The 22147-nt window shown below is 42.9% G+C and overlaps 1 protein-coding gene across 31 annotated transcripts in view; it reads left to right on the top strand.

Moving 5' to 3' along the window:
* Positions 1-22147, top strand: part of LOC111960007 (receptor-type tyrosine-protein phosphatase delta-like) — a 648092-nt gene that overhangs the window by 417671 nt on the left and 208274 nt on the right. The window contains exon 1 of one of the 31 annotated variants that reach the window (XM_070437868.1): positions 11250-11614. The exons of the other annotated variants lie outside the window; for them this stretch is intronic. The gene's annotated coding sequence lies outside the window, so the exon portion shown is untranslated. Of the gene's footprint in view, positions 1-11249; positions 11615-22147 lie in introns of those variants that run through there. 31 annotated transcript variants of the gene reach the window in all.

Below are 22147 nucleotides of genomic sequence, written 5' to 3' on the forward strand. Positions count from 1 at the left end.
TGAAAACAGCTTGTCTCAAACGTCAACAGGTGAAGAGAGTGACTGAGATTGCTGGCTTCTGGGCAGAGTGTTGCAAAGAAAAAGCCATATCTCAGATGGCCAAGAACAAATATAAAAGATAGATTGGGCAAAAAGAACACAGACACTGGACGAGGATCTCTACCTAAGAAGGCCAGCATCCCGCCTTTTACTGTTGACGTTCTCAGACTTTGTTTTTGCGGTACTATTAATGAACTGCCAGTGGGGCTTGTAGAGTGTCTGTTGCTCAAACTAGACACTCTAATGTACTTGTCCGCTTGCTCAGTTGTGCACCGGGGCCTGCCACTCCTTTTTCTTTTCTATTTAGGGCCAGATTGCGCTTTCTGTGAAGGAGTAGTACACAGAGTTGTAAGAGAGCTTCGTTTCTTGGGGAAATTTCTCGCATGGAATAGCTTAATTCTTCAGAAAAAAGAATAGATGACAAGTGTCGACGAAGTGTGGTTGATTTCTGGCCATTTTGAGCCTGTAATCGAAACCCACAAATGCTGATGCATTGAGATAATCAACTTATTTAAAGAAGGCCAGTTTATTGATTCTTTAATTACACAACAGTTTCCAGCTGGTGCTAACATAATTGCAAAAAGGTTTCTTAATGATCATTAGCCATTTAAATTGATAACTTGGATTAAGTAAACAAACGTGCCATTGGACACGGAGTGATGGTTCCTGTAATGGCCTCTGTCCCTATGTAGATAATTCCATAAAAATCGCCGTTTCCAGTAAATGCATTTACAACAATTAACAATGTCTACACCTGTATTTCATCTGATAAACTGATGTATTGTTTAACCAAAAAAAGATGTGCTTTTTCTTGAAAAACAAGGACATTTCTATGTGACCCAACTCTTTTGAAACTCCTCCGCGTAGTGCGCCTATATTTACTCTGTTCCATCTGACTGCGCAAGCACTGCAATCCACAAGCTCAGCAAGGCAAGTATAGATACTAGATCGTACACTGTAAAAAGATCTAGACGTTATCTCCCATTGTCTCTTAGACTAACATTGGTTTTTCAAACACTGAAGATTTTGTAATAACCTTGCTGTCTTGGTCTCTCTTGACATTTACAACAATTTTAATTTTTGAAATTTGATCTCAGCTGTCCTATGGGATAAAACATTCAGAGTCGGGACGGGACAGACAGGCTCGCAGGCTTTCGTCCAGCCAGTCAAAAATCAATGATCAGATACTTTTTTATCGGTCTATTAGTGCATTCAGAAAGTTTCAGACCCTTCCCCTTTTCCACATTTTGTTACATTACACCTTATGCTAAAATTTGATTAAATAAAAACATGTAATCATCAGTCTAACAAATTTCACCCCATAATGACAAGCAAAAAAAACGTTTTAGATTTTTCTAAAATATAAAAACAGAATGCCTTATTTACATAAGTATTCAGAACCCTTTGCCTATGAGGACTCGAAATTGACCCTTCAGGTGAATCCGGTTTCCATTGATAATCCTTGAGATGTTTTACAACTTGATTGGAGTCCTGTACGGACTTTCCTCTTCTTCTCTGACGAGGAAGTAAGAGATTAATCGGACCAATGTGCAGCGTGGGAAGTGTCCATTTTAATATATAAAACTGAACACTACCAAAAATTACTAAAATTACAAGTGAATGAACAAAACGATACGAACAGGTCTGTGATGTGCCAAACACGGACACAGGAACAACCACCCATAACATACAAAAACCCTAGACAGGACAAAAAACATATTCACCCTTGTCACACCCTGACCTGCCTAACCAAAAAATGAAGAAAACAAATGAATTACTAAGTCAGGGCGTGACAGTACCCCCCCCAAAGGTTCGTACCCGGCCCACACCACCTAAGCCTATATGGGAGGGTTCTGGGTGGCAAACTCTCGCGGGTGGCGGTTCTGGTGGGGACGTGGACCCCGCTCCCCTTCTGACTTGGGCCCAGCTTACGTAATGTCTCTGGACGGGAAACCTCACCACCCGACCCCGGACTAGAGGCAGCCACTGGACTGATGGGTTGAGTCTGGAGCTGGGAGTGCGCCTTGGACTGACGGGCGGTCTGGCGCTCTGGACTGGAGGGAGACTCTGGCAGATCCGGACTGGAGGGAAGACTCTGGCAGATCCGGACTGGGAGGAGGACGCTGGCAGATCCGGGACTGGAAGGAGATTGCAGATCAGCTGGAGGGAGACTCTGCAGATCCAGGACTGGAGGGAGACTTCTGGCAGATACCGGAACTGGAGGGAGACTCTGGCAGATCCGGACTGGGGAGGGACTCTGCAAGTTCCGGACTGGGAATCGAACCCACAAATGCTGATGCTTGAGATAATCAACTAGTCTAAAGAAGGCCAGTTTTATTGATTCTTTAATTAGCACAACAGTTTCCAGCTGTGCTAACATAATTGCAAAAGGGTTTTCTAATGATCAATTAGCCATTTAAATTGATAACTTGGATAAGCTAACACAACGTGCCATTGGAACACAGGAATCGTGATGTTTTCTAATAATGGGCCTCTGTACGCCTATGTAGATATTCCATAAAAAATCTGCCGTTTCCAGCTACAATAGTCATTTACAACATTAACAATGTCTACACTGTATTTCTGATAAATTTGATGTTATTTTAACCAAAAAAAGATGTGCTTTTCCTTTAAAAACAAGGACATTTCTATGTGAACCCAAACTTTTGAACGGTAGTGTATATTTACTCTGTTCCATCTGACTGCGCAATGCACTGCAATCCACAGCTCAGCAAGGCAATATAGATACTAGATCTACACTGTAAAAAGCATCTAGACGTTATCTCCCATTTCTRTTAGACTAACATTTGGTTTTCAACACTGAAGATTTGTAATAACCTTGCTGTCTTGTCTCTCTGACATTTACAACAATGTTTTAATTTTGAAATTTGATCTCCAGCTGTCCTATGGAAATGAACATCTCAGAGTCGGGACGAGACAGACAGGCTCGCAGCTTTCGTCAGCCAGTCAAAATCATGAATCAGCATACTTTTTATGGCTTAGTGCATTCAGAAAGTATTCAGACACCTTCCCCTTTTCCACATTTTGTTACATTACAGCCTTATTCTAAAATTGATTAAATAAAAACATGTAATCATCAGTCTACACACAATACCCCATAATGACAAAGCAAAAACACGTTTTTAGATTTTTCTAAAATATAAAAAACAGAAATGCCTTATTTACATAAGTATTCAGACCCTTTGCTATGAGACTCGAAATTGACCTCAGGTGAATCCGGTTTCCATTGATAATCCTTGAGATGTTTCTACAACTTGATTGGAGTCCTGTCACYACTTTCCTCTTCTTCTGACGAGGAGTAAGAGATATCGGACCAATGTGCAGCGTGGTAAGTGTCCATTTTAATATATAAAACTGAACACTACAAAAATACTAAATTACAAAGTGAATGAACAAACGATAATCGAAACAGTCCTGTATGGTGCAAACACAGACACAGGAAACAACCACCCCATAAACATACAAAAACCCTAGACAGGACAAAAAACATATATCACCCTTGTCACACCCTGACCTAACCAAAAATAATGAAGAAAACAAAGAATACTAAGGTCAGGGCGTGACAGTACCCCCCCCAAAGGTTCGTACTCCCGGCCACACACCTAAGCCTATATGGGAGGGTCTGGGTGGGCATAACTCCGCGGTGGCGGTTCTGGTGAGGGACGTGGACCCCGCTCCCCTTCTGACTTGGCCCACTTACGTAATGTCTCTGGAGCGGGAAACCTCACCACCGACCCCGGACTAGAGGACGCCACTGGACTGATGGTTGAGTCTGGAGTGAGTGGCGCCTCTGGACTGGAGGGAGACTCTGGCAGATCCGGACTGGAGGGAGACTCTGGCAGATCCGGACTGGAGGGAGACTCTGGCAGATCCGGACTGGAGGGAGACGTCTGGCAGACCAGACTGGAGGAGACTCTGGAGAATCCGGACTGGAGGGAGACTCTGCGCAGATGCCGACTGGAGGAGACTCTGGCAGATCCGGACTGGAGGGAGACTCTGCAGTATCCGGACTGGCGGCGCGCTCTGGCAGCTTCAGGCGGCTCCTGAACTGACGGGCGAGCTCAGGTGGTTCAGAACAGACGGGCGCTCTAGACAGACGGGCGGCCTCAGGCGGCTCAGGCAGGACAGGGGCTCAGGAACAGATGGCGGTCAGCGGCTCACGGACAGTACGGGCGGCTCTTGGAGCGTTCCGTACTGGAGGAAACACACAGAGACTTGCGTCTTAGAACAGCCACAGTACTTACCGGCTGGAGAGATCTACTGGAGGCCTCGTCCTTGAGGCTGAACGGCTGTCTTCGGTGGGGTGAAAGAGGAGGAGGACCAAAATGCAGCGTGATGATAATCCATATTTTAATTAGGATATTTAACCGACGAACCAAAAACAACAAACTGACAGAAGAACCGAAAACGCTACAGTCCTGAACATGGGAACACAGAACAGATGAACACACGAACAGGAACAATTCACCACAAACAAACAGTGAAAACAAGCAACCTTAATATGGTTCCCAATCAGAGACAATGACAAACACCTGCCTCTGATTGAGAAACCATATTAGGCCAAACACAAAACCCAACATAGAAACACAAAACATAGAATGCCCACCCAGCTCACGTCCTGACCAACTAACAAAAGACTAAACAGGAAAATAAGGTCAGGAACGTGACAGGAGGAGGCACAGGATAGACCGGTCCGCTGGAGGCGCACTGGAGGTCTCGAACTGATGGCCTGAACAACCCGTCCTAGCTGGATGTTGATTTTAGCCCGGCACTTGCGGTTTCGTGCGCAGGCACAGGACGCACTGGGCTGTGCAGACCCACGGGAGACACAGTGCGTAGGGCTGGTGCCATATAACACGGACCGAGGAGACGCACTGGAGACCAGATGCGCTGAGCCCGGCTTCATTACTCCTGGCTCGATGCCCACTCTAGACCGGCCGATACGAGGAGCTGCAATGTAGCGCACCGGGCTACGTATGTGCACTGGGGACACCGTGCGCTTCACCGCGTAACACGGTGCCTGCCCGGTCACTCTCTCTCCACGGTAAGCACGGGGAGTTGGCTCAGGTCTCCTACCTGACTTAGCCACACCCCCCGTGTTCCCCCCCCAATACATTTTTGGGGATGCCTCTCGTCCCAGCCGCGCTGCCGTGCTGCTTCCTCATACCACCGCCGCTTAGCTTTCGCTGCCTCCAGCTCTGCCTTGGGACGGCGATATTCCCCAGCCTGTGCCCAGGGTCCTTCTCCGTCCAGAATCTCCTCCCATGTCCATGAGTCCAGAGATTTTTGCTGCTGCCCGATACCACGCTGCTTGGTCCTTTTTTGGTGGGTGATTCTGTCACGACTTTCCTCTTCTTCTGACGAGGAGTAAGAGATATCGGACCAATGTGAAGCGTGGTAAGTGTCCATTTTAATATATAAAACTGAACACTACAAAAATACAAAATAACAAAYTGAATGAACAAACGAAAATTGAAACAGTCCCGTATGGTGCAAACACAGACACAGTAAACAACCACCCCATAAACATACAAAAACCCTAGACAGGACAAAAAACATATATCACCTTTGTCACACCCTGACCTAACCAAAAATAATGAAGAAAACAAAGAATACTAAGGTCAGGGCGTGACAAGTCCACCTGTGGTAAATAATTTGGAAAGGCACACACCTGTCTATATAAGGTCAGATCTAAAAAAAATCTGCAAAATTGAAGGTCCCCAAGAACACGGTGGCCTCCATTATTCTTAAATGGATGAAGTTTGGAACTACCAAGACTCTTCCTAGAGCAAACTGAGCAATCGGGGGAGAAGGGCCTTGGTCAGGGAGGTGACCAAGAACCTGATGTCACTCTGACAGAGCTCCAGTTCCTCTGTGAAGATGGGAGAACCTTACAGAAGGACAACCATCTCTGCAGCACTCCACRAATCAGGCCTTTATGGTAGAGTGGCCAGACAGAAGCAACTCCTCAGTAAAAGGCACGACAGCCCGCTTGGAGTTTGCCAAAAGGCACCTAAAGGACTCTGAAACCATGAGAAACAAGATTATCTGGTCTGAAGAAACCAAGATTGAACCAACCCTATGTTGAAGCATGATGGTGGGAGCATCATGCTGTGGGGATGTTTTTCAGCGGCAGGGACTGGGAGACTAGTCAGGATCAAGGGAAAGATAAACTGAACAAAGTACAGAGAGATCCTTAATGAAAATCTGCTCCAGAACGTTCAGGACCTCAGACTGGGGCGAAGGTTCACCTTCCAACAGGACAACGACCCTAAATACACTGCCAAAACAACGCAGGAGTGGCTTCGGGACAAGTCTCTGAATGTCCATAAGTGTCCAAGCCAGAGCCCGGACTTAAACCCGATCAAACATCTCTGGAGAGACCTTCAAATAGCTGTGCAGCGATGCTCCCCCTCCAACCTGACAGAGCTTGAGAGGATTTGCAGAGAAGAATGGGAGAAACCCCGCAAATACAGATGTGCCTAGGGTGTAGTGTCATACCCAAGAAGACTCAATGCTATAATAGCTGCCAAAGGTGCTTCAACAAAGTATTGAGTAAAGCGTTTGAATACTTATGTAAATGTGATATTTCTGTTTACACTTCGTCATTATGGGGTACTGTGTGTAGATTGATTAGGGGGGGGGAAACAATGTAATCCATTTTAGAATAAGGCTGTGATGTGGAAAAAGTCAAGGGGTCTGAATACTTTCRGAATGCACTGTATACGAAGAAATGTCAATAGAAAAACACGAAATGCAACTAGTTTGATGTCATTCCAGCTTCAGTTTGAAGTGAMTGTGTTAGCTCTGTAGTTGGCTATCTCTTCTGAACAGTGGCCTGGCGAGAGAGCAATTGTTATTCTGGCTACACTGTTTGACGTGACTATGTTAGCCAAAGTTGGCTAGCTAGCAAAGAAGGGATAAGGGCTGGCAACGGAACATTTATAACATATAACATAGATTTAGAACAAAAAGACTTAACGACTGGCTCTTGTCTCTGGCAACCGAACTGATATAACAAACGATCAACCGGCTTGGGTAGRGACCCTAGATTTGTGTCGGGACTATATCTCGTGGAAGGATAAAATAGTATGAATAAATTTGTCTCGGCCCTAAAAACACCCATTACAATATCCTCCAAACACCGGCTTCTCGGGTATGATCACTTAAATAAACCCTTTGCAATCCCTTGAAAGGACACCTTATTGTAAAGTGTTGCCAATATGGATGATGTCATTTGGATTGATCAAATCAACAAAACACTATTTTCTGTGTGACAAAAATAAATATGTCTATCAGTTCAGATCAGCCTTACCTTCAATATCAGCACAAATAATCAATGGCGCCAATTTGCATTATAGGACTTGGTGGTGTATCCAATAACACATGTCAAAGGGGAATTCACCACCTCCCATAATTTCCGATATTCAAAAGCTCATCAGTGTTTTTGGGATTAGTCAAGGTCTCCAGAGATTTACTGTAGCACAGTGAGGGTGTTTGTTGTTGTTGTTGTTTGTGTATAATACACAGCCGGTATAATATATGTATTACCCTCAGCCAATATGCAGTTTCTGAGAGCACTCTGTGATTCTTGACATAATTAGCGACATTTACATATCATTAGCATTGGTAATGTTTTCGTTATCATACAGTATGTGGGGACCCCATAATGCAGAAATCATCAACTAGATCCAGCCGCGGGACGATTTTTTCTTGAAGCAGATGTTTAGGGGGCCGGAACATAATTACTAATAATTTGTAGAATGCAAATTGACCACAAGAAGCCCAAACAGATATAATATTTGACTAAAACACAATCATTTCAAACCTTGCTTACATTTGTATACGATCACATATGTCACTCTGTTATTTGCGGGAATACTTTGGAACAGATTTCCAAAATTTAAATCACTTGGAGCTGAATCGCTGATGTTTTTACAGTATTTTATGTTTTTTTTTTTACTTGGGGCACTAAATAAATTCCCCCGTGGGCTGCCAGCTGGGGAACCCTGCCATTGTGGGTGAAGGGGTTTCCCACTTTATATACTGCAATGTAGAGTGCTGAAGCACGTAGCACGTACAAATAGTCTGTCCTCGGTTGCAACACTCACCACCAAGTTCCAAACTGCCTCTGGCACAAGAACTGTTAGTCAGGGGCTTCGTGAAATGGGTTTCCATGGCCGAGTAGCCGCACACAAGCCTAAGATCACCATATGCAATGCCAAGTGTCAGCTGGAGTGGTGTAAAGCTTACCACCATTGGACTCTGGAGTAGTGGAAACACGTTCTCTGGAGTGATGAATCACACTTCACCATCTGGCAGTCCGACGGACGAATCTGGGTTTGGCGGATGCCAGGAGAATGCTACCTGCCCCAATGCATAGTGCCAACTGTAAAGTTTGGTGGAGGAGGAATACTGGTCTGGGGCTGTTTTTCATGGTTCAGGCTCCTTAGTTCCAGTGAAGGGAAATCTTAACGCTATAGCATACAATGACATTCTAGACCATTCTGTGCTTCCAACTATGTGGCAACAGTTTATGAGAAGGCCCTTTCCTGTTTCAGCATGACAATGCCCCCGTGCACAAAGCAAGGTCCATACTGAAATGGTTTGTCGAGATTGGTGTGAAAGAACTTGTCTGGCCTGCACAAAGCCCTGACCTCAACCCTATCAAACACCTTTGGGATGAATTGGAACGCCGACTGCTAGCCAGGCCCAATCGCCCAACATCAGTGCACGACCTCACTATTGCTCTTGTGGCCGAATGGAAGCAAGTCCCGCAGCAATGTTCCAACATGGAGTGGAATACCTTCCCAGAAGAGTGGAGGCTGTTATTGCAGCAAAGGGGGAACCAACTCCATATCCATGCCCATGATTTTGGAATGAGATGTTCGACGAGCACGTGTCCTCATACTTTTGTATGTACACACTTTTGAATGTGTAGATGAGTAAACATGACGTAGATAGAGCATCAGAATAATGCCTATTGGCACACTATTTAGTGCATGCTAATCTCCTTGTAACAGTGTTCATCGTATGATATTCACCATCTGTTCCAGATGTGGCGTCACCGTAGGAATGTAAAAGGTTACTACATTGCCAGAAATAATAGGGAACAAACTCGACTTATCTCATGCAAAAGCAGAGAAYCACTGTATCATAGCCAAGCATCTGGATTGCCTTTGTCTTGAATCCATCTCATTGGACAGTTGGTTCATGGACTTGTCATATAGTCCTACATGACAAAGTTCACCCATTATAGGTAATGAGTGCTCTAAAGAAATCCCACCCTTGCCCACATTTATCAACAATAGCCTGACTCCCATAACTGTGCCAAGATTCTTGTTCTTCGCCCAAGAACATAAAAACCACAAGGTTAGATGTAGCATGGGGTTGTAAATCTAATAACTAGTCTCATCCAATTATATTCAAAGAGAGAACAGGCTTGAAAACAGTAGCTAGTCGTATTGCGGCCATATTGTATTTTTGTTATAGCTTGTACTGTAATGTGTCTGAGCATGTCTGGTCACTATGTTTAAGGTGTACATTGCAAGAAATGTCAACAACTTTTCAAGAAATGTTGACATTTTCATGTTACATACTTTAGGTATATGAATGCATACACTGTATATCACATTCTGTAGGCTTAAACCCACCAAATCATGTCAAGGACGAATCATTTAATTGTGGCTTTGGCTCTGGTTGAATCGTGCCTTTTTAAAAACAATCATTTCAATGACATTCAAACTATTTTACAACATTGCTTTTGTAGGCACAACTGAACTTCACTGTCTAAACAAACCTGTCATTTTCCCATAGCCAGAACTGGATAATTGCTACATCAAAAGTTATTGAAATTACATATTTCTCAAGTGTGCCCACATTGTTCATTTTTATAAAACTGCCTATTTTATTTAACCTATAAAATATATATTCAGCAACACGCTCCTATATCCAATTTTGCCCTTAAAGTGTAACTCAATATTATTTGTGTGGATAAATCAACATTACTCAATCAGATACATGTAATGGGGAGTGAGAGAGAGAGACCGAGAGAGAGGGGAGAGAGACAGAGAGACAGAGAGTTGGCCGGGACACTGATACACTGAGTGAGGTGGCTCTCTCAATGTTACCATTGTTAGATGCGAGATGTTTGTGCCTGTGGGCTAAGTTGTTCATCAGAAGCTTTGGGTCCCTGCCACAAAAGCAAGTTTTCTCCAAACACCCTCACTCATTCGTCGCCCCAGGACATTGTTTTTCATCCTCTAAATAAGGGCCCGGCATACACTTGACTTTGTTATGGCTTGGTGAACTGCAGAATACAATGCACAATGATATGTTTGCCTCAGCCGATAATACTGGCTTATAAAAAAGTGTAGAGATGAATAACACATTGTGTCATTAGTAGAAGTAGTAGTAGTAGTAGAAGTAGTAGTAGTAGTAGTAGTAGAAGTAGTAGTAGTAGTAGTAGGAGCAGTAGCATTAGCAGTATCATTAGCAGTAGTAATAGTAGTAGTAAATATCATATGAGTAGTGGTTCTTACATTGTTAAAACAATCATTAGTGATTACATTATTGGTTCTTCAAGGGCAAAAACATTGTCATCGGTAATGTATTGTTATCATTCCTCTTGAACATCTTTTGACTGCATGTGGCTTGTGTAAGTAAGTGGTGGAATTCCTCAGATAAAACTAAGCCCATGAATTAAATCTGAATGGCCAACATTCTCTCTTTCTCTCTCTCTCTCCCTCCCTCTCAATTCAAGGGATTTATTGACATGGGAAACATATGTTAACATTGCCAAAGCAAGTGAAGTAGATAATAAACAAAATTGAAATAAACAATAACATTTAACAGTAAACATTATACTCACAGAAGTTCCAAAATAATAAATACATTTCAAATGTCACACTCTCTCTCTCTTCCCCCCTCTCTCCCTCCCATGCACACCATTCCTTCTTCAATTCACACATTTTCACCATCTGAAAACAATTGACCGATTATTTTACCACGCTAGACAAATGTTTCCCTCAAAACTGTTAAGTGTCATGGTGTCCAAACGTCAGGATTACTTTGGTGGACTGAAGGGGGGAAAGTTGATCCCGGGGAGTTAGTTGTTCCTGTTGAGTGACGTCACCTTTCCATCCCCTCTCCGTTTCTGTGCCTGAGTCGGGCAGTCTGTGTATGAGTGTCGGCAAGAGAGAACGAGAAGGCGTCCCTGCTGCACGGCACACACAGAACTACAGTCTCGACACATAGAATAATGAATACCTAACGCGCACAACGACGGGAAATATACCACGTTTTCATCGCTCGACGTTCTGGTCCATACGCTCGCTGTTGTGGTTTGCCTCTGGCTTTGAGGAAGATTAACTAAAGAGTAAAAAAGCAAAGTCAAGGAAAAGAGGCGAAATAACAGCGGACAGACTGGAAGCGAAGCGTATATAGAAGTACAGACGGATTATTGATCTAATACTGCTGTCATTCTGGATGTAATTCGCGACTATTCTTATACAACTGGAGACCGAGTTCAAAGACTGAATGAAAATATGATAAGGTAAGCTTCTATGGCAATGACCATTCAAATTGGCGAATTTGTGGATGTATGACTTCTCACGCACAGAGTGAGCGGATTGAAGTCGTCGCCGCAAGTCTTTCAAATAGTGTGTTGAGATGCGATTGATTTGTTGTATTTGTTTATTGTCAAATATAATGGAGCACCAAACTATGTCTGTGCTTAGGCATTTCGTGAGTTATACTTATCGATTAGTTTGTTGTTTTTATTATGTAGGCCTATAGAGTGGAAAGGAAGACTGCAGTTAATTGAGATGGAATTGACTGATAGACCAGTGCTTATTTTGTGAAGGACGAGAGCAACCCATTAAATTACTCAATATACATGCACATTTAGAACAGGATAACAGTAGGTATTTTAATTATTATGTTCATGACTATTCCAGTAGACTAGACGATTTTAAGGATCTGGGTATTCGTTTACTGTATGATAATGTAAATTATACAACAGAAGGCTACGGAAATACAGTTAATGTATTGTGTAGTCCTATGGTAGAATAATATCAATTATCGATAGATGATCGGGTTCATAAAACATTCATAAAGTATTTTATTTGCTTCTCAGATTTTTTTTCTTTGGATTAATCGATGGTCCTCTTTTAAGATTACGATAGTGATATCACAGTTTGATTGGAAAACAACAATTTTTGTGGAGTCTGCCATCATGATTTAAAGCCGCATTCCTCGCACTCGGAAGAGACGCGCGTCTTATCTATGTTGTCGCCTATTTTTGGAACACATTTRTGTCTCCCAACGGTCCTAACTTAACTGTCGGACAGGGCGAACTGTATCCCTGGGTTTACAGGCGTTGAAAAGGGCACACAAATAAAGGCGAAAACGCCTGTCACTAAATCAGGTGAAAGCGAACGTTTTTTTTCCATGACAATTTTTCAAATAAAACTTGCGAACAACACCTGTGCTCGCGGAGCAAGTTGAGCCGCTAGGGGCCTTCATAGCCTACTCTACTCTACAGCAAGACATCGGAATGCAGAGCAGAGAATGGCCAATAGGGTTGAGATGGCCAGTGATGCCAGAGGAAGACAGGATCAATTCTCTCCCCTTTGCCTTACCGATGCCCCTCAAGAGATGTTCCATGTTGTTAAGCTCCTGTTGTGATCATACAAGGCTATCATGGTTGTTGTAGAAACCATTTATTTTGAGAATAATAAGGTTGCAATGCTGTGTGCTGGTCTACTGCTGATCTTTTTTGATAAATTCTATTCTTATATTTTAAAGAAAGTCATCACATTTGGGGTTAATTGCTTGTTTTTTATACAGTATATCATTTTATAACATTTTCTGGGTTTGAGACTTTTCTAGGCAGAGTAAAAGAGTACTTGCATGTATGAAACAGTACATGCAAATGACTTGGCATTTGGTTATCCTACAGTCCATGTCCGTTCAGCTGCATTATAGCTCAGTACTGGGTTGTGTTGAGTTTGTTGCTCTGAGTGAAATAAAATCCATTAAGAGAGGTTGGGGTAGTGAGGTGTTGAAAATGTCTCGTAAGTGCTTTGTAATTGTGTGTGTGCGTATGTGTGTGTGTGTGTGTGTGTGTGTGTGCGCACGTCTCTTTACGTGAGCAGCTGTGTGATTGAGCAATCTCCATGCAGTTTGTAGGCAGTAAGCACTCTCAGAGAGCTCACCCAAGCACCAATACTGTCTTCTATGTTTTACAGTTTCCAGCTCCAACAATTAGCACTCGCCCAAGTAGCACCCGTCGCTACTTGTTCGCTTTCTAATTCCGCCATTACGACAGCCTCCTTCAAAAGAGGAGACTAAACGAATATACGTTTACGTGGAATAGCCTAGTTGATTTGAGTTGTTCAACCCAAAGAGAGCTGTTGTGAGAGATGCGTTTTGCTGTTTTGAAAGCAGGGTTGAAGCAACCACCTTGTCTGCCTCTGTCCTTGGCTGCTTTCCTTGTGAAGTCCTTTGAAACAATTCATGGCTGTGTTTGAAGAACCGTTTTGTCATAACACACCAAGTTTCTATGACTCAGTGCTACAGGGGAAGACTGTATTGTGTATCGATGAGAGTGAGGCTTTTAGTTAATTTGCAGTGTGTGTTTCGTGCTGGGACTGAAAATGATGATACAGTACACAGGCCGCTGACACGAGAAGCGCCTGCTGCCAAAGGGTTAATAGATTCCCTTTGGGGGGAGTCAGAGCATTTTTGTTCATTCCCGTTCCCCCCCAGGACATGTTTTTTTTGTACACTCACCTGGCTAGAATGTTCTATTCCCCAGGGATGCAAACTCTGCACTTTTCAACGATATTCACCGTTTGATCTCAAAATAGGTCATCCATGTGAATCGTGTAGATTAGAAAAAAACAGAAAGTGTGCAGACGCAGAGTGTATCACCCACTGAGCTATGAGTGCTTCATCCAATACCACGTGTGACAGCTGAGAGCAGCCCCTAACCAGCCATGAAAGGCGCTGCGTGGTCATTCCGACGTCTGCATTGGCCATGCAGCATTTACGGTGATTTGGCATCTGTAGAAGTCACGGCATTTATACTTTGTGCCCTTCGCCGAGCGGCTCAAAACGGATGAGCAGAGCTTTTGTGAAGGAAGTGAGTTTGTGTTTATACAGGATCTCCCACCCCGACCTACCGTCAACCAATCATGTCAATGCGGAGTTATACGGAGCCCTCTGTATTGTTGCAACATTTGAGAGGTGCACGATGATGCGGTACGGAGCTCAATTTGGCCTCTGCGTGCCTCAGGAGGCTTCGCAATTGCGTCACACCCTCCGACCACATTTTCGGATCAAGCATAAATTGGTTCTTAGCCTACTGAGCTGCTTCTCTCCGTCCGTTCTTTCTGCGCATCTCCATCAGTTTTAAAATATTATTTAGCCGTAATTGCGAGCTGGGGTGTGAAGGTAGTGATGAGGTTTCTGTTGTTACATTTGTTTAATTATTGGAGTGGCTCGCAGCGCCAGCAAAGTGGATACGTAGATATCTTTTCATTTCGCCTGTAAGAACAAGCAAGCCAGTCTGACTATGCATTCTTTGAGTGGCACTGCCACTGGCTAGCTAGCTTACAACATGGTACCCCTTGGCTATGCACAGGGAAAACGGAAAAAGGATAGATAGCCTACTTAGAGATGCTTCAAAGGTAGGATGCATACGCCTAATCACTGTAAGTCTATGCAAAAACATCTATTTTTCTGGTGTTCCAAAATACAACTAGACAGTCAGGGAGAATCTACAATCACCAGAATACAACTAGACAGTCAGGGAGAATCTACAATCACCAGAATACAACTAGACGCAGTGCAGGAGAATCTACAATCACCAGAATACAACTAGACAGTCAGGGAGAATCTACAATCACCAGAATACACCTAGACAGTCAGGGAGAATCTCAATACCAGAATAACAACTAGACGTCGGGAGAATCTACAATCACCAGAATACACAACTAGACAGTCAGGGAGAATCTACAATCACCAGAATACAACTAGACAGTCAGGGAGATCTACAATCACCAAAATACAACTAGACAGTCAGGGAGAATCTACAATCACCAGAATATCAACTAGACAGTCAGGGAGAATCTACAATCACCAGAATACAACTAGACAGTCAGGGAGAATCTACAATCACCAAAATACAACTAGACAGTCAGGAGAATCTACAATCACCAGAATACAACTAGACAGTCAGGGAGAATCTACAATCACCAGAATACAACTAGACAGTCAGGGAGAATCTACAATCACCAAAATACAACTAGACAGTCAGGGAGAATCTACAATCACCAGAATACAACTAGACAGTCAGGGAGAATCTACAATCACCAGAATACAACTAGACAGTCAGGGAGAATCTACAATCACCAAATACAACTAGACAGTCAGGGAGAATCTACAATCACCAGAATACAACTAGACAGTCAGGGAGAATCTACAATCACCAAAATACAACTAGACAGTCAGGGAGAATCTAATCATCAAATCACAATACAAACTAGACAGTCAGGGAGAATCTACAATCACCAGAATACAACTAGACAGTCAGGGAGAATCTACAATCACCAGAATACAACTAGACAGTCAGGGAGAATCTACAATCACCAGAATAAACTAGACAGTCAGGGAGAATCTACAATCACCAAATACAACTAGACAGTCAGGGAGAATCTACAATCACCAGAATACAACTAGACAGTCAGGGAGAATCTACAATCACCAGAATACAACTAGACAGTCAGGAGAATCTACAATCACCAGAAATACCACTAGACAGTCAGGAGAATCTACAATCACCAGAATACAACTAGACAGTCAGGGAGAATCTACAATCACCAGAATACAACTAGACAGTCAGGGAGAATCTACAATCACCAGAATACAACTAGACAGTCAGGGAGAATCTACAATCACCAGAATACAACTAGACAGTCAGGGAGAATCTACAATCACCAGAATACACCTAGACAGTCAGGGAGAATCTACAATCCACAGAAAACAACTAGACAGTCAGGGAGAATCTACAATCACCAAAATACAACTAGACAGTCAGGGAGAATCTACAATCACCAGAAATACAACTGACAGTCAGGGAGAATCTACAATCACCAGAAATACAACTAGACAGTCAGGGAGAATCTACAATCACCAAAATACAACTAGACAGTCAGGGGAATCTACAATCACCAAAATACACACTAGACAGTCAGGGAGAATCTACAATCACCAAAATACAACTAGACAGCTAAGGGAGAATCTACAATTCCCAAAATACAACTAGACAGTAAGGGAGAATCTACAATCACCAAATACAACTAGACAGTCAGGAGAATCTACAATCACCAAAATACAATCGACAGTCAGGGGAATTACAATCACCAAAATACAACTAGCATCAGTCAGGGGAGAATCTACAATCACAAATACAACTAGACAGTCAAGGGAGAATTCTACAATCACCAAAATACAACTAGACAGTCAGGGAGAATCTACAATTCCCAAAATACAAGCTAGACAGTCAGGGAGAATCTACAATCACCAAAATACAACTAGACAGTCAGGGAGAATCTACAATTCCCAAAATAGCATGACACGGGGTCCCCGTTGATTTTGTAATGAGTCACTCAGATGCCCTGTGGTGTCACGATTCTTCTCGCTATCGTGGTACTTGGCCTGGTATCACATCATTAGTAAAATGTTGATATTGTGGCAACATCATTCTGAAAATAGCCAAATGTTATTGGAGTTTACACGAGTTAGCATCATGACCTGCGCTCCAGGTGTACAGGTGAAGATGTTTATCAAGTTTCCAGTGACTTTTTAAAATATACTTAGCCTTTAATATGTTCCACTGTGGTCAAAAGGCTTAGGCCTACATAGTGTGAACCAAGCAGAGGGACTTAGCTAATATAATTGAAACATCTTGAGATGGTATAAACTCAGCATTCAGTCTCTGAATGAGACAAAACCAAGTACCCTCTTAAAGAATTGGGCTCTCGTTTTACACTGCTATTGTTCCCACCAAATCTGGCTATGACTCACCATCCTATTTCAGAAGGGGAAGTAAAAAAGCTTGTTTGATGTGTGTTTGGTGTGTGTGTGTGTGTGTGTTTGGTGTGTGTGTGCCTGTGTGTCTGTGAGCACTGCTCATCGAATGCAAGCCAAGGCTGTGGCCTTCCATTATGAGCTGTGGAATGAAAAATCAACACTTACATTATAAAAATGGATACCTAAACACAGGCTGCAATTATGGGGCGCCAACCTGGTTGGAGAGAGAAGGCCACAGAGTGCCAAAAGGTCTGCTAACAATCATCCCATCGACTTGTCTTTCCCTGTAATCATCTGGTGTAATCTACCTTATTTGTACCAGCAGGCCCAAATTACCCCCCTCCCAATTTTCTACATTGTAGAATAATAGTGGACATCAAAACTATAAAATAACACATATGGAATCATGTCATAACCAAAAAAGTGGTAAAACAAATCAAAATATATTTTATATTTGAAGTTCTTCAAATTAGTCACCCTTTGCCTTGATGACAGCTTTGCACACTCTTGGCATTCTCTAAACCAGCTTCATGAGGAATGCTTTTCCAACAGTCTTGAAGGAGTTCCCACATATGCTGAGCACTTGTTGGCTGCATTTCCTTCACTCTGTGATCCAACTCATCCCAAACCATCTCAATTGGGTTGAGGTTGGGTGATGGTGGAGGCCAGGTCATCTGATGCAGCAGTCCATCACTCTCCTTCTTGGTCAAATAGCTCTTACACAGCCTGGAGGTGTGTTTTCGGTCATTGTCCTGATAGTTCCACTAAGGGCAAACCAGATTGGATGGCGTGTCACTGTGGTAGCCATGCTGGTTAAGTGTGCCTTGAATTCTAAATAAATCACAGACAGTGTCACCAGCAAAGCACCCCCACACATCACACCTCCTCCTCCAGCTCTCATCGGTGGAATCCACACAACGCAGAATCATCCGTTGACTACATCTCTTGCTTCTCACAAAGCACGGCGGTTTGGAACAAAGATCTAACATTTTAATATCCGTGCTTGTTTCTTGGCCCAAGCAAGTCTCTTTCTTCTTTTATTGGTGTCTTTAGTAGTGATTCTTTTGTAGCAGTTCGACCATGAAGGTCTGATAACGCAGTCTCCTCTGAACGGTTGATGTTGAGATGTGTCTGTTACTTGAACTCTGTGAATCATTTAATGTTGGGCGCAATCTGAGGCTGGTAAACTCTGATTAACTTTCCTCTGCCAGCAGAGCGTAACTCTCGGTCCCCTCGGTCTTCATGAGAGACAATTTCATCATAGTGCTTGATGGTTTTTGCAAATTGCACTTGAAACTTAAAAATAAATGTTAATAGTTTGATTCTTCACTTTTATTCTACAATGAAGAAAATAGTAAAATAAAAGAAACACCTGTAATAAGTATGTGGTCCAAACTTTTGACTCGGTACTGGTGTGTGTGTGTGTGTGTGTGTTGTGTGTGTGTGTGTGTGTGTGTGTGTGTGTGTGTGTGTGTGTGTGTGTGTGTGTGTGTGTGTGTGTGTGTGTGGTGGTGTGTTGTGTGTGTTTGTGTGTGGTGACTGTGTGCTGTGTGTTATAATAACTCCAATTAAGTGTGTATGTGTTAGTGGCCTGTGTACGTGTGCGTGTGGATGTGTGTGTACACAATGTGTGCTCACATGCCATACGTTGTGTATGCCTTCATGTCGTGTGTCAAGTGGCCTATTCTATAGACCCAATTACCAATGAAAACCTGATGCAATGTGACAAATGAGGATATAGTTTGATTTTGCAAAACACTGGTCAGTCCCACCATCATAATGAACGTAATCAAGCTTCTCTCCGGCCTTACTTCCTGTTTCACTTGGCTGCAGCCCGCCATTTTAAATAATTAAGAGCCTTCACTACTGATTTACCCATGCTACATATTCTTCCCTAACCCCTAGTTCTACCCAACTAGTATTCAAGGGTGTTGCCTGATATAAAGCAGGAATGTGTCCCAAATGGCACCCTTATGTGTCTGCATTGCATTTTTGACCAGGGCCCATAGGGTATCCATAGGGCTCTGGTCAAAAGTAGTGCACTCGAAGGAAATATGGTGCATTAGAGACACATTCAAAGAAGTCTGCCACTGGGAATTGCTTGACACGGAGGAAAAGCACTAGCACTTTACTATAGTTCAGCTTAACCCGCTGGTCAGAGTAGTAAGAAACATATTTCACACCCAGGAGAGGAATCACCTCTACTGTCCATCACCCTGTCAAGATGAAGACTTGACAACGGTGACGGACACTGACATCACACAGCACGCATGTACACACACACACACACACACACACACACACACACACACACACACACACACACACACACACACACACACACACACATCTCCCAACCAAGACACTTCTTTAGACTTTTAAGTAGTATTACCAAGCAAATCCATTTTACCCTCTAGATCTTCTCCTCTGTCTCTCCCTCTGGTTTCATGGGGGAGGATGTAGACTTAAAGCTATAGGGGCGATCAGGCGACCACCCACGTGCCACAAATGGGAGGGAATGCCCCACGACTGCCTCTCTCTGCAGCTGTTCTTCAGTGGCGGATTGGGTTTCAACAGATATGCCACATGCCTGTAGCCAGTTGTGAGGAGATAGGTGGGTGGCTACTGCTATGGCTTTGAATTGGGGTCTGTAGTAGCACTGCATGGAACAGGGATGTGATTCTGACCTCCATTTTGGCTCGACAGAATGCTAGTCACTGCCAATCGTTAGCAAGTACCAACTGGAAACTAATGGAAACAAATGTAAAGAAACAGTTTAGCTGTTCTGGGTGCTAATATGATTTTTACCTTCGATACATGGCTAAGTAGCTGGGTAGACTTACGCTTAATATGACACGTTTCCAGGTTTCACCCAAAATGGTGGTGTCTTTTTGCCCTTGTTATCGTCTCCTTTTCTCTTATCTGTAATTTTGGGCCAGAACAGAATCCACAGAGGGGTTCATTTAAATAACGGACTGAACGGGGGAAATAAAAGACAGGAGAAATGGAAGTCACGCCCTGCTATGTGCATTCATGTCACAGCGCTTTATCAAATTATTCCACAATAGCAGCCACAAAAGTGATGGAATTTCAATTAAAGTATGACAGTTTTAAAATTTGTTTCTGCTACATGAGGGGAACAAAAAGTGATTTGGCACAGAAGACGTATTCTCCAGTCTATATTCTCTGTTGGTTTCCCTCTTGCTCTCACTTTCTCGATTTCTCGATTTCGTCCTCTCTATTTCTCTCTTTTTCTCTCCCCCTCTCTCTATATCTCTCAGAAAGGAATGACTAGGCTAAAACATTTTGGTTCTGAGGCTGTGGTTATAGCTCAGAGCCAATCAGCAACAGTGTTATGATAAAGGGGGCTTTGGAATAACTTTCAAGATGGTTGACAGGCTTTTTCAGAGAACAATTACACTACCTGCTGTGAGAGATAGAGGGGTGGCAACAGATAAGTGCTAGGGACTGAGACTTGGCTCAGAGTAGCCAAGTCTGACCAGTGGCTAGTTCAAAATGAGGAAGTTCAACCTACATTTAACCCTCAGGGATTGTAAACAGTCTGGACAGAGATTGTTACAGCCTTGTAAACACACACAAATAGGTATGGACACGCACGCACATGGGTACACACACACACACACACACACACAGACACACGCACACACAAACATACTTAAATGGTGGTCCTGTGGAGATGTACATAACAGATGATCATGGACAACAGTGGAGGAAGTCTTGTCAAAAGGGAGATGGCTTCTGTTTTGATCTTGTTTTTCTCATGCTGAGGCAGTCAACTCTTTGATTTTCTTCCACATTTAAGCCCACAGATGGTTCGGTTATTTCTTACATCAGATCAAGAATCCAATGTGGTCCCTTCAGCTTTTTGGCTTTTTGTTCAGCTGTACGGAAAATAATATATTTTTGTGTGAAATAGGGGAAAAAACGAAGCAAATGGAATTGGAGAACTAAGATGATTTAGCCCAGGTCTTTCATTTGTTTGCTGTCTACATGGGGAAAGTTCTATTAGAAAGTGCAGTGACATAGGCCCACAGTAATTTCACGACTGAGGAATGCATTTAACAGTGATGGATTTTCATCATTTGAAAATGTTCCCTGATTTCCCCTGCAATACATGAATCCACAAATATTCTCATCTTGGTATGACGTTGGTATCTTAGCTACTCTAGAAATCCAAAGATCAAGGCTGATATGTCATACAGTATGTGTCCTTCCACACTGCTCATCTAAAGCTCTGTCTCTATGTTTCTCTCTATGTTTCCCTCTATCTCTATGTTTCTCTCTATGTTTCTCTCTGTCTCTATGTTTCTCTCTATGTTTCTCTATGTTTCCCTCTGACTCTATTAGATAACATAGAGAAGAAACATAGAGACAGAGGAACATAGAGAGGGAAAACATAGAGAGAAACATAGAGTCAGAGGGAAACATAGAGAAAGATGAGGAGAACATAGTGGCGACAGAGGGAAGTACAGAGAGAAACAGAGACAGACAGACGGAACATAGAGAGCAGACAGAGGGAAGGCAGAGACAGAGGAAAACAGAGATTAAATTCATAGTTCAGAGGGAAACATAAGAGAGGGAAACAGTGAGTATAGAGAAAAATAAGAGTAGAAACAACTAGCCAGAAACATAGGAGTAGAGGGAAACATACGGATAAGATACGAGAGAAAATAAGCAGCACATTGAGGGTAACATATTATTCAGAAACTAGCAGTAGAAGCTCATAGACAGCATAGAAAGAGAAATCTAGAGTCGAGAAGAAACATAGAGAGAACAACATCAGAAGACAGAGGGAAACATATATGGAGAAACATAGAGAAAACATAGAGACAGAGAGGGGAACACAAGAGAGCGAAACAACTATAGAGAAAAATAGAGAGAACATAGGAGAACCACATAGAGTCAGAGAGGGAAATAGAAGAAAGATAGAGGACGAAATACCATAGAGAAACATTCCCGAGCAGAAAAC

Source organism: Salvelinus sp. IW2-2015, linkage group LG37 (genome assembly GCF_002910315.2).
Source record: "Salvelinus sp. IW2-2015 linkage group LG37, ASM291031v2, whole genome shotgun sequence".
In the NCBI taxonomy this organism is placed as follows: domain Eukaryota; kingdom Metazoa; phylum Chordata; class Actinopteri; order Salmoniformes; family Salmonidae; genus Salvelinus; species Salvelinus sp. IW2-2015.